Source organism: Aquarana catesbeiana, linkage group LG01 (assembly GCF_042186555.1).
Source record: "Aquarana catesbeiana isolate 2022-GZ linkage group LG01, ASM4218655v1, whole genome shotgun sequence".
Lineage (NCBI taxonomy): Eukaryota > Metazoa > Chordata > Amphibia > Anura > Ranidae > Aquarana > Aquarana catesbeiana.
The window spans coordinates 93,217,566-93,237,456 of NC_133324.1; the positions used below are offsets into that span (position 1 = coordinate 93,217,566).

General features: G+C 41.9%; 1 long non-coding RNA gene across 1 annotated transcript; it reads left to right on the forward strand.

Moving 5' to 3' along the window:
- Window positions 1-1,587: 1,587 nt before the first annotated feature.
- On the forward strand, window positions 1,588-19,027 carry LOC141148508 (uncharacterized). Its single transcript, XR_012245247.1, has 3 exons — window positions 1,588-1,864; window positions 18,153-18,337; window positions 18,468-19,027. It is a non-coding gene; the product is annotated as an uncharacterized lncRNA (long non-coding RNA).
- Window positions 19,028-19,891: the final 864 nt, after the last annotated feature.

A 19,891-nucleotide genomic window follows, 5' to 3' on the forward strand; every position in this document is an offset into this window, starting at 1 on the left:
ACAGTTGTTAGGTGTGGGTAGGGTAGGCTTCTCTGAAGAGAAGGGTTTTCAGGGATCGTCTAAAAGCTAATAAAGTAGGAGATAAGTGGACAGATTGGGGTAGGGCATTCGATAGGATTGGAGAGGCTTTGGAAAAGTCTTGGAGGCGAGCATGGGAGGAGGTTATGAGGGAGCTAGAGAGCTGGAGGTCTTGAGAGGAACGAAGAGAACGAGTGGGTTGGTATTTAGAGACTAAGCTAGTGATGTAGCTGGGAGCGAAATTGTGGATGGCTTTGTACGTAGTTGTTAGAATTTTGAATTTAATTCTCTGGCCGAGCGGAAGCCAGTGGAGGGATTGACAGAGAGGAGTGGCAGACACAGAGCGATTGGTAAGGTGGATGAGTCTGGCAGCGGCATTCATGATGGATTGAAGAGGTGATAGACTATGTAGAGGTAAGCCAATGAGAAGGGAGTTGCAGTAGTCGAGGCACGAGATGACCAGCGAGTTAAATCTGTCCAAACAAGAGTCTAGTAGATATCCCGGGTATGATGAAGTTTGAAACACAAAATCATAAATTATAATATAATAAATATAAATAATTATAAAAAATAATAATAAAATAAATTTCCCCACAATTCACTATCACTCAATTCTGCAAGTGTTCTAATTTACTATCGCTGTTTTCTAGCTGGTCTAAAACCACTTTTGACGTAAAAGGACACTTTTTGGTTGCTATGGACAATCTCCAGATTCCAGGCAGAAAGAACAGTATATATCATATAAAACTACATGCAAGGCACTGGACAAAGCACTAGGGATGTGAAATTATTTAATACAGTACTGTAATCTGTAAGATTACAGTGTACTGTATGAGTTATGAATTTTCACTTTTTTGAATTTGCCGCCAGGCTCGGCCCCCGTGCGTCGCGATCCTCACAGGGAACGGAGCACAGCACACAGGACATCGGGCGGAGGACAGAGCCCGCAGACACAGCAGGGTGGGCAATGGCAGGATCCTTGGGACAAGGTAAGTAACCTGCACCAGGATCCTGAGATGAAATCCCGAGTGTGGCTCGAGGTTACCGCTAATGGTGCTGAAATTTAACCCCGAGCCACACTCAGGAAAACTGCCAGGGAGGCTACTGGAATCACTCCTGAAAAAAAGGATCATCGATCACTTAAAACACAACTTGTTGGACCCAAAGCAGCATGGCTTTACTGAGTGCAGATCATGTCAGACTAATCTGTTTTAATTTTTTGACTATATTACCAATGTTTTGGATCAGGGTGACGCTGTGGACATAGCATATCTTGATTTCAGCAAGGCATTTTGATACAGTTCCACATAATGATCTAATACAAAAGTTGTGCAAGCTAGGACTTAACCCTTGGGCTGTTCCGGGGATATGCAGTTGGCTAACGGATAGATACCAGAGTGTGGTTGTAAATGGGGTTCACTCAGAACAGAGACCAGTCACTAGTGGGGTACCACACGGCTCTGTACTGAGTCCCGTTCTATTTAACCTCTATGTAAGTGATCCAGGACTTTCCTGCATCTTCACCTTTGTCCTACTGTACAGGAGGTTTGTCCTGCATAATTGTTTTTCAGCCTGGGTTAGCCCTGTGCTCGCAGCTCAGCACTTTCACTTTCAAACACAGAAGCCCGGCTTCTGTGTTTGAAAGTGAAAGTAAAAACTCTCCTGCGCTCAGGACAAGTACTGCTCTGGCAGAGTGCAGCATGTTCAAGGGCAGGAGGGGGAAGGAAGCTCTTGGTGAGCTGCAGCTTCTCCTACCTGGTCGGGGAAGTTCTGGAGCCGAAAACTAGTGTGCACTTAGTGCACTGAAAAGGAAGATTTTACTGCAGTGGATAGAAGAGCCAGAAAGGTAACCATGGGGAAGATGGTGGAGCTTTGGGGTGGGTGGGGGGCCAAAGATGAGGGCAGATGAGAGGAGTTGTGTTGGGGGGGGGGGGGGGTTGGGGTTGGGGTGCAGAGGTTATTGCTAAGGAGGGATGTAGTAATGGGATATGGATGGATGGACTCTGTACCTAGCGTTCTCTTGAAAACTGCACACTGTACATAACATACCCCAGAATCTTGCACTCTGTACGTAACGCACTCCAGAACCCTGTGCTTTGTGACTAGCACGTTGCACGCTGCATAACGCACTCCTGAACTGTGCACCCTGTCCATAACGCACTCCGGAACCTTGCATTCTGTACGTATCACATCCCAAGGCCCTGCACTCTGTACGCAATGCACCCCAGAACCCTGCACCCTGTGCATAACGCACTCCAGAACCGTGCACTCTGTACCTATCGCTCTCCTGAATCCTACAATCTGTATGAAAGGCACTCTAGAACCTTGCACCCTGTGCATAACGCATTCCAGAACCCTGCACTCTATACGTAATGCACTCCAAAACCCTGCACCCTGTCCATAATGCATTCCAGAACCCTATGCTCTGTAACTAGCACTCTTCTGAACCCTGCACTTTGTACCAAGCGCTCTGCCAAACTCTGCACCCTGTCCATAATGCACTCCAGAACTCTGCACTCTGTACCCAGCGCTCTCCTGAACCATACGATCTGTACGTAACACACTCCAGAACCTTGAACCCTGTGCATAACGCATTCCAGAACCCTGCAGTCGGTGAGTAATGCACTCCAGAAGCCTGCACCCTTTTATTCTTTTTTTGTCAATAATTGTGCTGGGGTTTGTATGTATCCATGAGACTTTTACTTGTAGAACAATAATCAAAGCATATTTTATAGGTAGAAGGAAGCCCGAGTGTTTTTTTTTTTTTAACAACGCCCCTTAAGCCCTTTCCACTATGCGCACCGCAAGTTACTTCCTCATGTGTCCCTCATTCTGAAGTTCAAAAGTTGGGAGGTATGACAAAGGTGTGTAATAGGGTTGGTAGCCCTGGAGGTGTCTAACATTGAACATGATTTGGCATTGTTAGAAAATTGGTCAAAGCAGTGAAAACTGCAGTACAATGTTTCTAAATGTAAAATAATGCACCTAGAGAAAAATAATTCCCTGAGAGAGTATAACATTGGGGGTACTGTACAGTGTTAGCCAGCACTACAGAGGGAAAAGATTTGGGGGTACTTATTTCAGATGATTGCAAAATGAGCAAACAGTGTAACCAGGCAAAGGGAAAAGCGAATAGACTACTAGGATGCATCACTAGAGGTGTGACCAGCAGGAGAAAGGAGGTTCTGATTCCTCTATATAGATTTTAGCGAGACCTCATTTAGAATACTGTGTCCACTTTTGGAGACCTCACTTACACAAAGATATTGATAAGATAGAAAGAGTCCAGAGACGAGTAAGGGGAGACATGATTGAAACCTTTAAATACATCAAATGGGTGAAAAATGATCAGGAGGGCAGTCTTTTCAGTATGGAACCAAAATCAAGAACACGGGGACATGACCTCAAACTAACTGGAGGAATGTTAAAAAACTAATCATAGAAAGTATTATTTTCTTGAAAGGGTAGTTGACGCTTGGAATAAACTTCCAGCAGAGGTAGTGAGGCAGTCAAAAGTAAATGGCTTCAAAGATGCTTAGGACGAACATAGATCTATACTCAGGCAAAAAAGTTAACAAAAGATAAAAATAAAAGAGGGCAGACCCAATGGACTACTATGTCTTTTTTCTGCCTTGACTTTTATATGTTTCTATGTTTTCAAAGCTGCTGTATGTAGTACCATGAGTTTGTCACGAGATGGCAGTCCTGTGACATGAAGCTTGTTGAGCATCTTTTGAATCTATTTTCCCTGAAGTGACAGGTGATTCAGGTTTGCAGTAGTAATATGTGATGACTCAAATGTTTTCCAACATTTAACCAAGGTGGAGGAAATATTAGGTAAGCAGAATGCACAGAAAAAAGAGTTTGTAGCACACAATAAGATTTATGTCTTATGTCAATTTCCGACATATGCAGGAGATTAGGAAGTTAGGTATTCAAAGTTCAGGGATTAAAGTGGAACATTACCTATATAAAAAAAAAAAAAAAAGAAGGAAGGCTTTTTTTTTTTTTATTTAAGACACACTGGGGTTGATATACCAAAGGTAATGTAAGGGGCATTCTTCCCACTGACCTCCAATGTAAGGGGGAATTCTTCCAACTGTCCTCCAATGTAAGGAGCATTCTTCCAACTGACCTCCAATGTAAGGAGCATTCTTCCAACTGACCTCCAATGTAAGGGGCATTCTTCCAACTGACCTCCAATGTAAGGGGCATTCTTCCCACTGACCTCCAATGTAGGGGGCATTCTTCCAACTGACCTCCAATGTAAGGGGCATTCTTCCCACTGACCTCCAATGTAGGGAGCATTCTTCCCACTGACCTCCAATGTAGGGAGCATTCTTCCCACTGACCTCCAATGTAGGGAGCATTCTTCCCACTGACCTCCAATGTAGGGAGCATTCTTCCCACTGACCCCCAATGTAAGGAACATTCTTCCCACTGACCTCCAATGTAAGGGGCATTCTTCCCACTGACTACCAATGTAAGGAGCATTCTTCCCACTGGCCTCCAATGTAAGGGGCATTCTTCCCACTGACCACCATTGTTAGGAGCATTCTTCCCACTGACCTCCAATGTAAGGGGCATTCTTCCCACTGACCACCAATGTAAGGAGCATTCTTCCCACTGACCACCATTGTTAGGAGCATTCTTCCCACTGAACTGGGAAGAATGCTCATTGTATTGAAATTTAGTAATTACAGTTATATAACAGTTATATAACAAACTGGTCAGACGCAATTTGCATCATGGTCACCCCCCTCAGCTGCATGCTTCATACAAAGTCCCAAACCTCTCACTTCAATGAATGGTTATAGTCTTTCTATTCTATTTTGTTTTCTATTCTATTCTAGTCTTTTCAATTCTATTTGAAATTCGAATTTCAGAAGATGGTTATATTCTTTCTATTTTATTCTATTCTATTTTGGTTCTGTTTCATTTCTATTATATTCTAATCTTTTATTTTCTATTCTTTCCCTTTATTTTCTATTTTATTCCTTTATTTTTGATGCTGTTCTATTCGATTCTATTCTTTTCTATTCTATTATTTTCTATTCTATTCTATTTAGAAATTCAAATCAAATTAGAAAACAATTCAAATTCAAATCAAATTCAAAAATGTTTAGAATTCGATTCAAATTTTGACCAAAATTTTGCTTCGTTATTTTGGATTTGTTTAAATTTGTTACTATTGCACAGTGGGGACGAAAAGTATTCAGACCCCCTTAAATTTTTCACTTTGTTATATTCCAGCCATTTGCTAAAATCATTTAGGTTCATTTTTTCCTCATTAATGTACACACAGCACCCCATATTGACAGAAAAACACAGAATTGTTGACATTTTTGCAGATTTATTAAAAAAGAAAAACTGAAATATCGCATGGTCCTAAGTATTCAGACCCTTTGCTCAGTATTTAGTAGAAGCACCCTTTTGATCTAATACAGCCATGAGTCTTTTTGGGAAAGATGCAACAAGTTTTTTCACACCTGGATTTGGGGACCCTCTGCCATTCCTCCTTGCAGATCCTCTCCAGTTCTGTCAGGTTGGATGGTAAACGTTGGTGGACAGCCATTTTTAGGTCTCTCCAGAGATGCTCAATTGGGTTTAAGTCAGGGCTCTGGCTGGGCCATTCAAGAACAGTCACAGAGTTGTTGTGAAGCCACTCCTTCGTTATTTTAGCTGTGTGCTTAGGGTCATTGTGTTGTTGGAAGGTAGACCTTCGGCCCAGTCTGAGGTTCTGAGCACTCTGGAGAAGGTTTTCGTCCAGGATATCCCTGTACTTGGCCGCATTCATCTTTCCCTTGATTGCAGCCAGTCATCCTGTCCCTGCAGCTGAAAAACACCCCCACAGCATGATGCTGCCACCACCACCATGCTTCACTGTTGGGACTGTATTGGACAGGTGATGAGCAGTGCCTGGTTTTCTCCACACATACCGCATAGAATTAAGGCCAAAAAGTTCTATCTTGGTGTCATCAGACCAGAGAATCTTATTTCTCACCATCTTGGAGTCCTTCAGGTGTTTTTTAGCAAACTCCATGAAGGCTTTCATGTGTCTTGCACTGAGGAGAGGCTTCCGTCTGGCCACTCTGCCATAAAGCCCCGACTGGTGGAGGGCTGCGGTGATTTTTGACTTTCTACAACTTTCTCCCATCTCCCGACTGCATCGCTGGAGCTCAGCCACAGTGATCTTTGGGTTCTTCTTTACCTTTCTCACCAAGGCTCTTCTCCCCCGATAGCTCAGTTTGGGCGGACGGCAGCTCTAGGAAGGGTTCTGGTTGTCCCAAACATCTTCAATTTAAGGATTATGGAGGCCACTGTGCTCTTAGGAACCTTTAGTGCTGCAGAAATTTTTTTTGTAACCTTGGCCAGATCTGTGCCTTGCCACAATTCTGTCTCTGAGCTCTTCAGGCAGTTCCTTTGACCTCATGATTCTCATTTGCTCTGACATGCACTGTGAGCTGTAAGGTCTTATATAGACAGGTGTGTGGCTTTCCTAATCCAGTCCAATCAGTATAATCAAACGCAGCTGGACTCAAATGAAGGTGTAGAACCATCTCAAGGATGATCAGAAGAAATGGACAGCACCATTTAGTTAAATATATGAGTGTCACAGCAAAGGGTCTGAATACTTAGGACCATGTGATATTTCAGTTTTTCTATTTTAATAAATCTGCAAAAATGTCAACAATTCTGTGTTTTTCTGTCAATATGGGGTGCTGTGTTCACATTAATGAGGAAAAAAAATGAACTTAAAGGATTTTAGCAAATGGCTGCAATATAACAAAGAGTAAAAAATTTAAGGGGGTCTGAAAACTTTCCGTCCCCACTGTAATTCGGAAATTTAGATACACCTGAATTTCAATTCCGAACAAAACGAAACGCTTATATCAATAGGTGCCTGCACTGTGTCCCAAGCAAACAATCCTGTTCCTCTTTAAAGCAGAGTTCCGCTGAAAAAAAATGTTTTAAGTCAGCAGCTACAAAAAGTGTAGCTGCTGACTTTTAATAATCGGACACTCATCTGTCTCACGGTCCAGAGATGCGGGCGTACAAAGCCCCGTCCCTCTCCTCCTCCTCTCCACAGCGCTGGCATCCTTACTGTGGGCGCTTGGTTGTGGCCCTACAGCCGGGCACACTGCACATGTGCGAGCCGCACTGTGAAAGGCCGGGCAATCTGGCCGGGGGAGAGGTGAACTTCCTTCTGTCGCGGTGGAGCACCCGGGAGGAAGTGGAAACTGGGTGCCTCTAAAAAGAGGGTATTCGCTCCCCCTCAAAAAAATGACATGCCAAATATGGCATTTCAGGGGGTCACATCACTTGAAGCGGAAGTTCCATGTTTGGGTCAAACTCCGCTTTAATAGGGTGCAGTAGGGTTTGGCCAGTGGCCTTTCACCAACTCTAGTTGTGGTTTCTATACAGAGCTGCACCAGATGTTGCACTCTCCAGTTTTAGTAAATTAATCCCAATATGTTATGTGATCCTGCATGTCTCTTCTGCAACAGAGAGCCTGCTTGTTTGCAATGTTTGTATTTTTCACCTTTAGTTCCACTTTAAAAGAAGTTGAAAAATAACATACTTCCTGGCCGGATCACTAGGTAAACTATGTTACAGGGGGGGTTACTGCTGTGTTAATGCTATGGACAGACTGTATCATACAGTGCCTGAAAAAAGTATTCACATCCCTTGAAGTTTTCCACATTTTGTCATGTTACAGACAAAAATGTAAATGTATTTTATTGGGATTTTATGTGATGGACCAACAAAAAATGGCACATAATTGTGAAGTGGAAGGAAAATGATATATGGTTTTCCAAATTTGTTACAAATAAATATGCGAAAAGTGTGGCATGCATTTGTATTCAGCCCCCTTTACTCTGATGCCCCTAACTAAAATCTAGAGGAACTAATTGCCTTCATAAGTAACCTAATTATTAAATGGGAGTCCACCTGTGTGTAATTTAATCTCAGTATAAATACAGCTGTTCTGTGAAGCCCTCATAGGTTTATTAGAGAACCTTAGTGAACAAACAGCATCATGAAGGCCAATGAACACACCAGACAGGTCAGGGATATAGTTGTGGAGAAGTTTAAAGCAGGGTTAGGTTATATAAAAATATCCCAAGCTTTTAACATCTCACAGAGCACTGTTCAATCCATTATCCAAAAATGGAAAGAGTATGGCACAAATGCAAACCTATCAAGAGATGGTCGTCCACCTAAACTGAAAGGCTGACCAAGGAGAGCCTTAATCAGAGAAGCAATTAAGAGGCCCATGGTAAGTCTAGAGGAGCTGAAGAGATCCACAGCTCAGGTGGGAGAATATGTCCACAGGACAGCTATTAGTCATGCACTCCACAAATTTGGCCTTTATGGAAGAGTGGCAAGAAAGCCATTGTTGGAAAAAAAAGCCATTTGCAGTTTGTGAGAAGCCATGTGGGGGACCCATCAAACATGTGGAAGAAGGTGCTCTGGTCACATGAGACCAAAATTTAACTTTTTGGCCTCAAAGCAAAAGGCTATGTGTGGCAGAAAACTAACACTGCACATCACCCTGAACACACCATCCCCTCTGTGAAACATGGTGGTGGCAGCATCATGTTGTGGAGATGCTTTTCTTCAGCAGGGACAGGGAAGCTGGTCAGTGTTGATGGGAAGATGGATGGAACCAAATACAGGGCAATCTTAGAAGAAAACCTGTTAAAGTCTGCAAAAGACTTGAGACTGGGGCAGAGGTTCACATTCCAGCAGGACAATGACCCTAAACATTCATGATTTGGTTTAGATCAAAGCATATTCATGTGTCCAGACCTAAATCCAATTGAGAATCTGTGGCAAAACTTGAAAATTGCTGTTCAGCTCTCCATCCAATCTGACAGAGCTTGAGCTATTTTGCAAAAATGTCACTCTCTAGATGTGCATAGCTGGTAGAGCCATACTACGTACACACGAGCGGAATGTCTGATAGAAAAAGTCCGACTGAGTCTTTTCATCGTCTATTCTGATCGTGTGTGTGCCTCATCGGACTTTTTTTTTTTTGAAAATTCTGATGGACCTAGAAATGGAACATGTTCTAAATATTTCCGACCGAACCAATTCCTATCGGGAAAACCGCTCCTCTGTATGCTGTTCCAATGGACCAAAAACGACGCATGCTCTGAAGCAAGTATGAGATGTAAGCTATTGGCTACTGGCTATTAAACGTCCTTTTTCTAGTCCCATCGTACATGTTGTATGTCACCATGTTCTGGACGGCCAGACTTTGGTTTGACCGTGTGTAGGAAAGACCGCTTGAATGGAATTCTGTCGGAGTTCCGTCAGAGAAACCTTCGGAGTTTAGTCCGACGGCAAAACCGGTCATGTGTACGAGGCTTTAGAGAGTCTGCAAAAGACTTAAGACTGGGGCGGAGATTCACCTTCTAGCAGGACAAGGACCCTAAACATACAGCCAGAGCTACAATGGAATGGTTTGGATCAAAGCATATTCATGTGTTAGAATGGCCCAGTCAAAGCCCAGACCTTAATCCAATTGAGAATCTGTGGCAAGACTTGATAATTGCTGTTCACAGACGCTCTCCATCCAATCTAACAGAGCTTGAGCTATTTTGCAAAGAAGAATGCACAAAAATGTCACTCTCTAGATGTGCAAAGCTGGTAGAGATATGCCCAAAAAGACTTTCAGCTGTAATTGCAGTGAAAGGTGGTTCTGCAAAGTATTGACTCGGGGGGACTGAATACAAATGCACCCCCACACTTTTCACATATTTCATTTTAAAAAATGTTGAAATCCGTTTATCACTTTCCTTCTACTTCACATTTATGTGCCACTTTGTGTTGGTCTATCACAAAAAACCCAAAAAAATAAATTTATGTTTTGGTTGTAAAAAAAAAAACTCACTGTTTTCGTCAATTGTTAAAATTCGGCCAATGGCCATAGTTATATTCGGGTTTAAAGTGGATGTAAAGGCACAGGGTTTTTTGTTTTTATTGTTTTTTTACCTTTATGCATTCTATGCATGAAGATAAAATACCTTCTGTGTGCAGCAGCCCCCCTCAGCCCTCGCTAATACCTACCTGAGCCCCCTCTCAATCCAGCAATGTCCATGAGAGCCTTGGCTCTCTGGGGACTCGCACTCCTGATTGCTTTTGGCAGCAGCGGGAACTGCTGAGGAGTCAGGACCCAGGCCGACATGGGACCTGAGAAGAGGAAGATCTGGGCTGTTCTGTGCAAAACCATTACACAGAGCAGGTAAGTATAACATGCTTGTTATTTTAACCGCTTCAGCCCCGGAAGATTTTACCCCCTTCCTGCGATTCTGCACTGCATCGCTTTAACTGACAATTGCGCGGTCGTGCGTCGTTGCACCCAAACAAAATTGACGTCCTTTTTTCCCCACAAATAGAGCTTTCTTTTGGTGGTATTTGATCACCTCTGTGGTTTTTATTTTTTGCGCTGTAAACAAAAAAAGAGCGACAATTTTGAAAATAAAACATTATTTTTTACTTTTTGCAATATAAAATATCCCCCAAAAATATATAAAAAAATATTTCTTTCCTTAGTTTAGGCCGATATGTATTCTTCTACATATTTTTGGTAAAAAAAAATCGCATTAAGTGTATATGGATTGGTTTGCGCAAAAGTTATAGCGTCTACAAAATAGGGGATAGTTTTATGGCATTTTTATTATTAATTTTTTTTTTTTTTTTTTTTTACTAATAATGATGGTGCTCTGCGATTTTTATCGGGACTGCGACAGTATGGTGGACACATCGGACAATTTTGACACATTTTTGGGACCATTGGCGTTTTTACAGCTATAAAATTTGCATTGATTACTGTAAAAATGTCACTGGCAGGGAAGGGGTTAACCACTAGGAGGCAGTGAAGGGATTAAGTGTGTCCTATTGTGGGTTCTAACTGAAGGGGGGATGGGACTGTGCAGGGGAGATGACAGATCGCTGTTCATACTCTGTATGAACAGACGATCTGTCTGTTCTCCCTTCAGAGAACCGGAAACTGTGTGTTTACACACACAGATCCCGGTTCTCCGTGTGCCCCATGTGATTGGGGGGCCCGGCGGTGATTGCGCTGGGCACTCGCATCAGTTCCGTGGGCGAGCAGGGAGTGCGCGCGTGCCTCCGGCGGTGCACATGCGCCCCCTAGTGGCTACAGAGCAAAGCGGCGTTACATAACGTCGTTTCGAACAGCCCTGCCATTCTGCCGTAGTACAACTGCGGCGGATGGTTGGCAAGTGGTTAAAGAAACAAAACCAAGGCTTTAATATCACTTTAAGGCTTAGTTTTCAATTTTGACTGCAGCATACCTTTAATATTATTGTTATTATACATGATTTATATAGCGCCAACAGTTTACGCAGTGCTTTACAATGTAATTTAATAAAATTAGAACATTTTATAAAACTATAACAGCACTAAGGGGTATTTTGATATTTGCCTGTAATATCCACATGAGCATTACCTATAGAAAAAGCATTTTGATTTTGTAAGCGGACTGTTACGAAGGTCGTACTGTCTGTGGCTCCCCATGGAAAGTCGTCATATTATATTTAATCTATAAAAAACAAGCGCTGGGCCCCAGCAATCTGAGCATACACATGGCCTTCATGTTAGGCTGAATAATCTTTTCCACTATCCACAGGCAGACTATTTTAAAGCGTAGTGACTGGTGTTTGTACAGTTCAGCAAATTTCACTTCAGTGCTATATTTAGAGCCGTTCCTCAGCCCTGTGTTACCTGTTTGCCTATGGGGGCCCCAAATTTCATCTCTGAGTTTGCTGTTACTGGAAGAATCACAAATGCTTGTAGGGAAAGATCTACACTCTAATAAATTATTTCATCTGTGACTATGTAACCCAACAACTTACAAACAGATCTTGTTTTCTGCTGTCAGGACGCCATGCAAAACATGGATCTGAGAAGGTAACCAATGCTTTTTTTTTTTTTTTTTTTTTGCCATTTTGACAGTTACCTTTTGCTTGTATCTTTACTTGGTATAGTCAAATTTTTTTTATTGGACTGTAAAACAGGGCACGTCTTTGGTAGAATATACTTTTTAATAAATATACTAGGACTAATGCCGCGTACACACGAGCGGAATTTCCGACAGAGTCCGATGGGAGCCCTTCATCGTATATTCCGACCGTGTGTATGCCCCATCGGACTTTTTCTGTCGAAAATTCAGACAGACTTAGATAGAGAACATGTTCTATATTTTTCCGATGGAACAAATTACTATCGGAAAAAACACTTGTCTGTATGCTGTTCCGAAGCACCAAAAATGACGCATGCTCTGAAGCAAGTACGAGACGGAAGCTATTGGCTGCTGGCTATTGAACTTCCGTTTTCTAGTCCCGTCGTATGCGTTGTACGTCACCGTGTTCTGAGCGGTCGGAATTTGGTGTGACCGTGTGTATGCAAGACCGCTTGAGCGGAATTCCGTCGGAACTCCGTCGGAAAAACCTTCGGAGTTTATTCCGACGGCAAAACCGGTCGTGTGTACAGGGCATTAGGCTTCATCCAAAAAATCTAGATAAAAATTATGTAAGTACGTGGGTAAAAACCCCCTGAACCCTACAAAGGCAGACTGTAACGGGCATAAAGTGTTTAAAATGTTACAAAATTTATTATAGAATTTTAAAATCGCCTAAAAACTAGAGTCCTCACCCGACAAAAGGTGGAACTAGACAATACACATAATAAGACATTGTATGTAGATAGTAAGATATACAAGGTTCAAGCAAATTGATCTGGTGTTGTCTGCGTGGTCATTGGCTTCTTCAGGATGCAGACACCAAATGGATTTATATGTTAACCAATCAGACCAAGTAATCATTAGACCAACTACAAGCATAGGCGCACACCCGGAGGGGACAGGGAAACAAGGGGCGTGATCGGTGTTTCTTGGCGACAGGCACACATATTGGCTGATCTGATGTGATGGGCTATGTACTGACCAAATGGTTAACTGAATGAAACCTGGATGGTCCTATGTGACCTGTGGTGGATCATTTACTCCCCAATATTGTGTACCTATACATTAAAGCCCTTCACAGTCAATATCATTGGGTTTTCCTGGATTTTACGCATCAGTCGCCCTTGGTCCCATGTTACCTGGCCTGTCATCACCTGGTCTAAATGCTATGTTTGCAATCTAGACTACCACTTTTTTTCTGCCGCTTGTGCTGTTTTTCTGTCCCCTCCGAGTGTGCGCCTATGCCCACCCCAGGTCTTGTGGTTGGTCTGCTGATTACTTGGTCTGACTGGTTAACATATAAATCCATTTGGTGTCTGGGTCTTGAAGAAGCCAGTTCTCTTGGTGAAACGTTGACCATGCAGACAACACCAGATCAATTTGCTTGAACCTTGTATATCTTGCTAACCACATACAATGTCTTATTATGTGTATTGTTTAGTCCCCCTCTTGTCGGATGAGGCCTCTAGTTTTTTGGCAATTTTAAATTATATAATACATTTTGTAACATTGTAACATTTTAAACATGCCTCCACTGTTATCTCGTGTAAGGGGCGGATCCCTGTAGCCATTCTGTGGTGAAGGGGTTAAGACATAAGCATAATAACAATATACTCTTTCAGTATTGAAATCGCCCATCAACATTGCAAAACCCACCCTTCGTTTATTTAAACACGCCCCACAAAGACTTGTAGTTTATTGTTAAAACCACCCCTAAGTTATCAGCTCTGCCCATCAATTTAAAATTCGGCCTCTTCTGTAGCCATCCACCCCTTACACGATATGACAGTAATACACCCGCCCCTTCCAGAGTAGCACGAGCATTGGGAGCGTGCGGCAGCGTCTGGCACAATGTCGTGGTCATTGCGCAGGCGCCGTGTACAGCTGACTCACAGCTGTTCATCTTCGGCTATTTTCTGCGGCTCCCTTGTGGTTCGTACTGCGCAATCGCTGCGCCTGCGCAGTACAGGGGGGGCATTATCTGTCGGGGGACCTTTTTCGGCAGGACTCCGGGTTCTCCTCCTCGCACACCGATCGTGTGTGAGAAGGAGATTGCGGTAACATCTTGTTACCGCTTACAGTGCACACCAATCACACACTGATTGCCCTCCCCAATAAAGAGGACCTGTCACCACCCATCAAAGTACCTGTCGCAGTTCATCTGAGTACCTGTCAGTCCATACGAGTACCTGTCACAGTTCATCTGCGTACCAGAGTACCTGTCACAGTCCATCAAAGTACCCAAGTACCTGTTACAGTCCATCAGAGTACCCGAGTACCTGTCACAGTTCATCTGAGTACCCAAGTACCTGTCACAGTCCATATGAATACCTGTGTACCTGTCACAGTCCATATGAGTACCTGAGTACCTGTCACCGCCCTTCAGAGTACCCGAATACCAGTCACCAGCCCATCAGAGTACCCGAGTACCTGTCACTAGGCCATCAGAGTACCCGAGTACCTGTCACTAGGCCATTAGAGTACCCGAGTACCTGTCACTAGGCCATCAGAGTACCCGAGTACCTGTCACTAGGCCATCAGAGTACCCGAGTACCTGTCACTAGGCCATCAGAGTACCCGAGTACCTGTCACTAGGCCATCAGGGTACCCGAGTACCTGTCACCAGCCCATCAGAGTACCCGAGTACCTGTCACCAGCCCATCAGAGTACCCGAGTACCTGTCACCAGCCCATCAGAGTACCCGAGTGCCTGTCACCAGCCCATCAGAGTAACCGAGTGCCTGTCACCAGCCCATCAGAGTAACCGAGTGCCTGTCACCAGCCCATCAGAGTAACCGAGTACCTGTCACCAGCCCATCAGAGTAACCGAGTACCTGTCACCAGCCCATCAGAGTAACTGAGTATCTGTCACCAGCCCATCAGAGTAACCGAGTACCTGTCACCAGCCCATCAGAGTACCCGAGTACCTGTCTGCAGCTCATCAAGTTACCCGAGTACCTGTCTCCAGCCCATCAGAGTACCCGAGTACCTATCTGCAGCCCATGCCTCATAGAATATACATTGGTGTGTTTGCTTTCCAAAATGGGGACGTTTTGTGGGTAATTCCACTGTCCTGGTGCTCAAGGACCTTCAAAAGTATGATAGGTAGGAATGAAATGAGATGTGTAATTTATGCTCATAGAACGCCTGAAGGTACTACTTCAATGTTGGGCCTCTGTATGTTGCCAGGCTGTGTAAAAGTCTCACACATGTGGTATCGCCATACTTTGACCATTAAAAAAAAAATAAATAAAAAATCTTCATTTTGCAAAGAATTGTGGGAAAAAAATTACAACTTAAAAAACTCACCATGCTACTTACTTAATACCTTGGAATGTCTACTTTCTAAAAAGGGGTCATTTGAGGGGTATTTGTACTTTCCTGACGTGTTAGTATTTGTATAACAATGCTGATGTTATAAAATGAAAGTAAATGCTGTGAACATAGATCTCCATTAAATAGATACTATACATGTTTTATGTGTTGTTTTTCCATTGTATGATTGTCTTCAATTTAAAGAGAATTATCATATCAATGCTAATATTTTTTTTTTTTTAAACTTTTTTATAACAACTTTTTTTGCATACTTTGGGGATCTTACTGTCTATCTGATTTTATTTAAATAGCTGTTTTCTGGCGTACAGAAAATGTGGAATAGCAGACATGTAAAATGTAAATGCCATATCAGATTTACATTAATAATTCTAAACCGGTACTCATGGAAAAAAAATTATATACAAACACTATAATATATTTTTTTTTCTTTTTTTCCATTTTAAGGGTTAATTGGTTCAAATGTAATTTTCCATTCCATATAAAGACATTAGCTCCTCAATCATGGGTTTACAGTTCAGACACTTTAATTACTTTAATATAGGATGACATTTAATTTGTACAAATACATGAGCTTAAAAGCCTCTCAAAACTAGCAAGCAACATGGTAACAGTAAAAAGAGTCTGCAATATTGTTTGATCAAAAGCTTTTTTTTCATTAATGATTTACTTGTATGTAAAATAAAAACTAAAGAAGAGGGGTTTTTTCAAGTCTTCATAATAACACAGGCTAATAATTATTGCGGATCTGGTCCTTATTTTTTCACTGTCATCAGTTGTTTTTCCATTTTGAAGTAAACTAAATTTTTAAAGCGTTTTTTTACTGTATGTGGGCACCTCCGTGCCCTTTTTATACTCCTCCTTGTAACTTTGTATCTACTATACTATATGCTTCCCATTGGAAGCACCTTGCAAGATTGTTGTATTCATATGCTGTGTGTGAGAAATAACCTGATAATTTGACAATTTTGTAAAAAAAAAAAAAAAATCTTCATTTTGCAAAGAATTGTGGGGAAAAAAATAAAACTTAAAAAAACTCACCATGCTACTTACTTAATAACTTGGAATGTCTACTTTCTAAAAAGGGGTCATTTGAGGGGTATTTGTACTTTCCTGACTTGTTAGCCCAGGTTCACACAGGGGCGACTTGTCAGGCGACTTAGAGTTCTGTACTATGGAAACATTCTAATAGGAGCGACATAAGTCACAAAATGTATGGTCTTTTTTTATTTATAGCACAAAAAATAAAAAACCCACTAGTGATTAAATACCACCAAAAGAAAGCTCTATTTGTGTGAAAAAAAGGACGTAAGTTTCATATGGGTACAGTGTTGCATGACTGAGTAATTGTCATTCAAACTGTGAGAGGGCTGAAAGCTGAAAATTGGTCTGGGCAGGAAGGGGGTGTAAGTGCATTGAGGTGGTTAACCACTTGCTTACTGGGCACTTCAACCCCCCTCCTGCCCAGACCAATTTTGAGCTTTCAGCACTGTCGCACTTTGAATGACAATTGCGCGGTCATACAACACTGTACCCAAATGAAATTTTTATCATTTTTTTTCCCACAAATAGAGCTTTCTTTTGGTGGTATTTGATCACATCTGGGATTTTTATTTTTTGCTAAACAAACAAAAAAAGATGGACATTTTTGAAAAAAAAAAAATCATGTTTAATAGTTTGTTATAAAATTTTGCAAACAGGTAATTTTTCTCCTTCATTGATATGCGCTGATGAGGCAGCACTGGTGGGCACTGATAGGCTGCACTGATGGGCACGGATAGGCACAGATAAGGCGGCACTGATGGGCACAGTTAAGGCGGCACTGATAGGCACAGATAAGGCGGCACTGATGGGGACAGATAAGGCGGCACTGATGGCCACGGATGGGTGGCACGGATGGGTGGCACGAATGGGTGGCACGGATGGGTGGCACGGATAGGTACCACAGATGGGGGGGCACTGATGGGTGGCACTGATGGGCACTGATAGGTTGCACTGATGTGGGTGCTGATGGGTGGCACTGATGTGGGTGCTGATGGGTGGCACTGATGGGTGGTACTGATGGGTGGTACTGATGGGTGGCACTGTGGGCACTGATGGGTAGCACTGTGGGCACTGATGGGTAGCACTGTGGGCACTGATGGGTGGCGCTGATTGTTGGCACTGTGAGCACTGATGGGTGACGCTGGTGGGCACTGGTAGGCAGCACTGCTGCCTATTGCCTTGTATTAGAAGATCGCCGTGATCGGGACTGATGTCCCGATCACGGCTGCCGGTGATCGGGTTTTTTTTTTCCTCCTCGCGCTGTCAGCGCGAGGAGGAAAAATAGCCGATTACCGGCTCTGTTTACATCACATGATCAGCTGTCATTGGCTGACAGCTGATCATGTGGTAAGGGGTCGGGACCAACCCCTTACTCTGATCTGTGATCAGGCGAGTCTCATAGACTCGCTGATCACCGAGCGCACCGCGCGCGCCCTGCAGGGGGCGCGCAGGCCGCTCATGCACGGGACGACGTCAATAGACGTCGTCCCGGCAATTTAGATCCGCGCTGTTGCCGTCATTTGGCAATGGCCCGGATCTGAAGCTGTTAAAGTGTATCTATGGTCAAAATATAAAATCATATATTCATTTCCACAATGTATTTCAATTTTTTTCTAGACAACTCCTACTTTATAAACTTACAGTACTTTGTGAAGAAATTCCACGCATTTATTTTCTTGAATTCTGTGACATGTGGCCACTTTGTCCTGTGAGTAGGCACTGCTGTGTCACACATTTCACAGAGCCTGTCTTCTGTACTACAGAGGTGCTGAGAGGAGGAGTTTCAGCAGGTGGAGTCAGTACAGGAATCACTGATTGCAGGAAGGTACCATGGGATATAGTCCTTAGAAATGGAGGAGAAGCTGCAAAGCATGCAGGGAATCCTGGAAGTGGTGGAAAGAAACGGCCAACAGACAATGAGAACTCAACATGAAAGGAGACCTTTCAAGTAAGCTCATATTGGTGTAATGGAATGTGATTATGAGTGTTATTGTGAAATGCCTATTTCTCATGATCATATAGATGTAAGTGCTTATTTTCTTATAACCAGCTATTAGCCTTAATCATGCTCAAATTAGATGTTTGCCAGCTTCTCCCTTCATGTGGAACAGAACTGCAAGAGTTAAAGTTAAGAAGAAGATTGCACCTAGTTAAAGTTAAGAAGAAGATTGCACCTATTTTCAGGCCTATGAGACTACACTCAAGAGAAATAGGAACTGAAAATAAGACACCATATTTAGCTATGATAGTCTGCTATTTCCTTATACAGATATAACCCAGCAAAGCTTACATTTCGTCACAATAATGAATATATATAATTTGTGGTTTGTACATGCTTGTTTTATTTGATATTTGATTTTATAACGAAATATCCGGCTCTCGATATATCATCCTGAGCCCAGGAAGTAAACGTCAGAAGTACCAAACTTACTGAACGTGTCAGTGATTTGTGGTCGAGTGTGCACACTTTTACATCGAAGGTTAATTTGGCCAGGGGGACAGAAACAAGAGTACCGAGCAGTTCTGTTCGGTCCAAAACATTGGATTGTCAAATATTGCTATTATTTGTATAACAATGCTGATGTTATAAAATGAAAGTAAATGCTGTGAACCTAGATCTCCATTAAATAGATACTATACATGTTTTATATTTTGTTTTTCCATTGTACGATTGTCTTCAATTTAAAGCGAATTATCATATCAATGCTAATATTATTTTTTTTTAAACTTTTTTTATAACAACTTTTTTTGCATACTTTGGGGATCTTACTGTCTATCTGATTTTATTTAAATAGCTGTTTTCTGGCATACAGAAAATTTGGAAAAAAAATGTAAAATGTAAATGCCATATCAGATATAAAGTAATAATACTAAACCAGTACTCATGGAAAAAAAAAAATTATATATATATATATATATATATATATATATATATATATATATATATATATATATATATATACACAATATAATATTTTTTTCTTTTTTTCCATTTTAAGGGTTAATCGGTTCAAATGTAATTTTCCATTCCATATAAAGACATTATCTCCTCAATCATGGGTTTACAGTTAGGACAATTTGATTACTTTATTATAGGATTACATTTAATTTGTACAAATACATGAGCTTAAAAGCCTCTCAAAACTAGCAAACAACATGGTAACAGTAAAAAGAGTCTGCAATATTGTTTGATAAAAAGCTTTTTCTCATAAATGATTTAATTGTACGTAAAATAAAAACTAAAGAAGAGGGTTTTTTTTTCCAAGTCTTCATAATAACACAGGCTAATAATTTCTTATTGCGGATCTGGTCCTTGTTTTTTCACTGTCATCAGTTGTTTCTCCATTTTGAAGTAAACTAAATTTTTAAAGCGCTTTTTACTGTATGTGGGCACCTCCGTGCCCTTTTTATGCTCCTCCTTGTAACTATGTAACTACTATACTATATGTTTCCCATTGGAAGCACCTTGCAAGATTAGTGTCTCTCTTAAAAGATGTGGTGA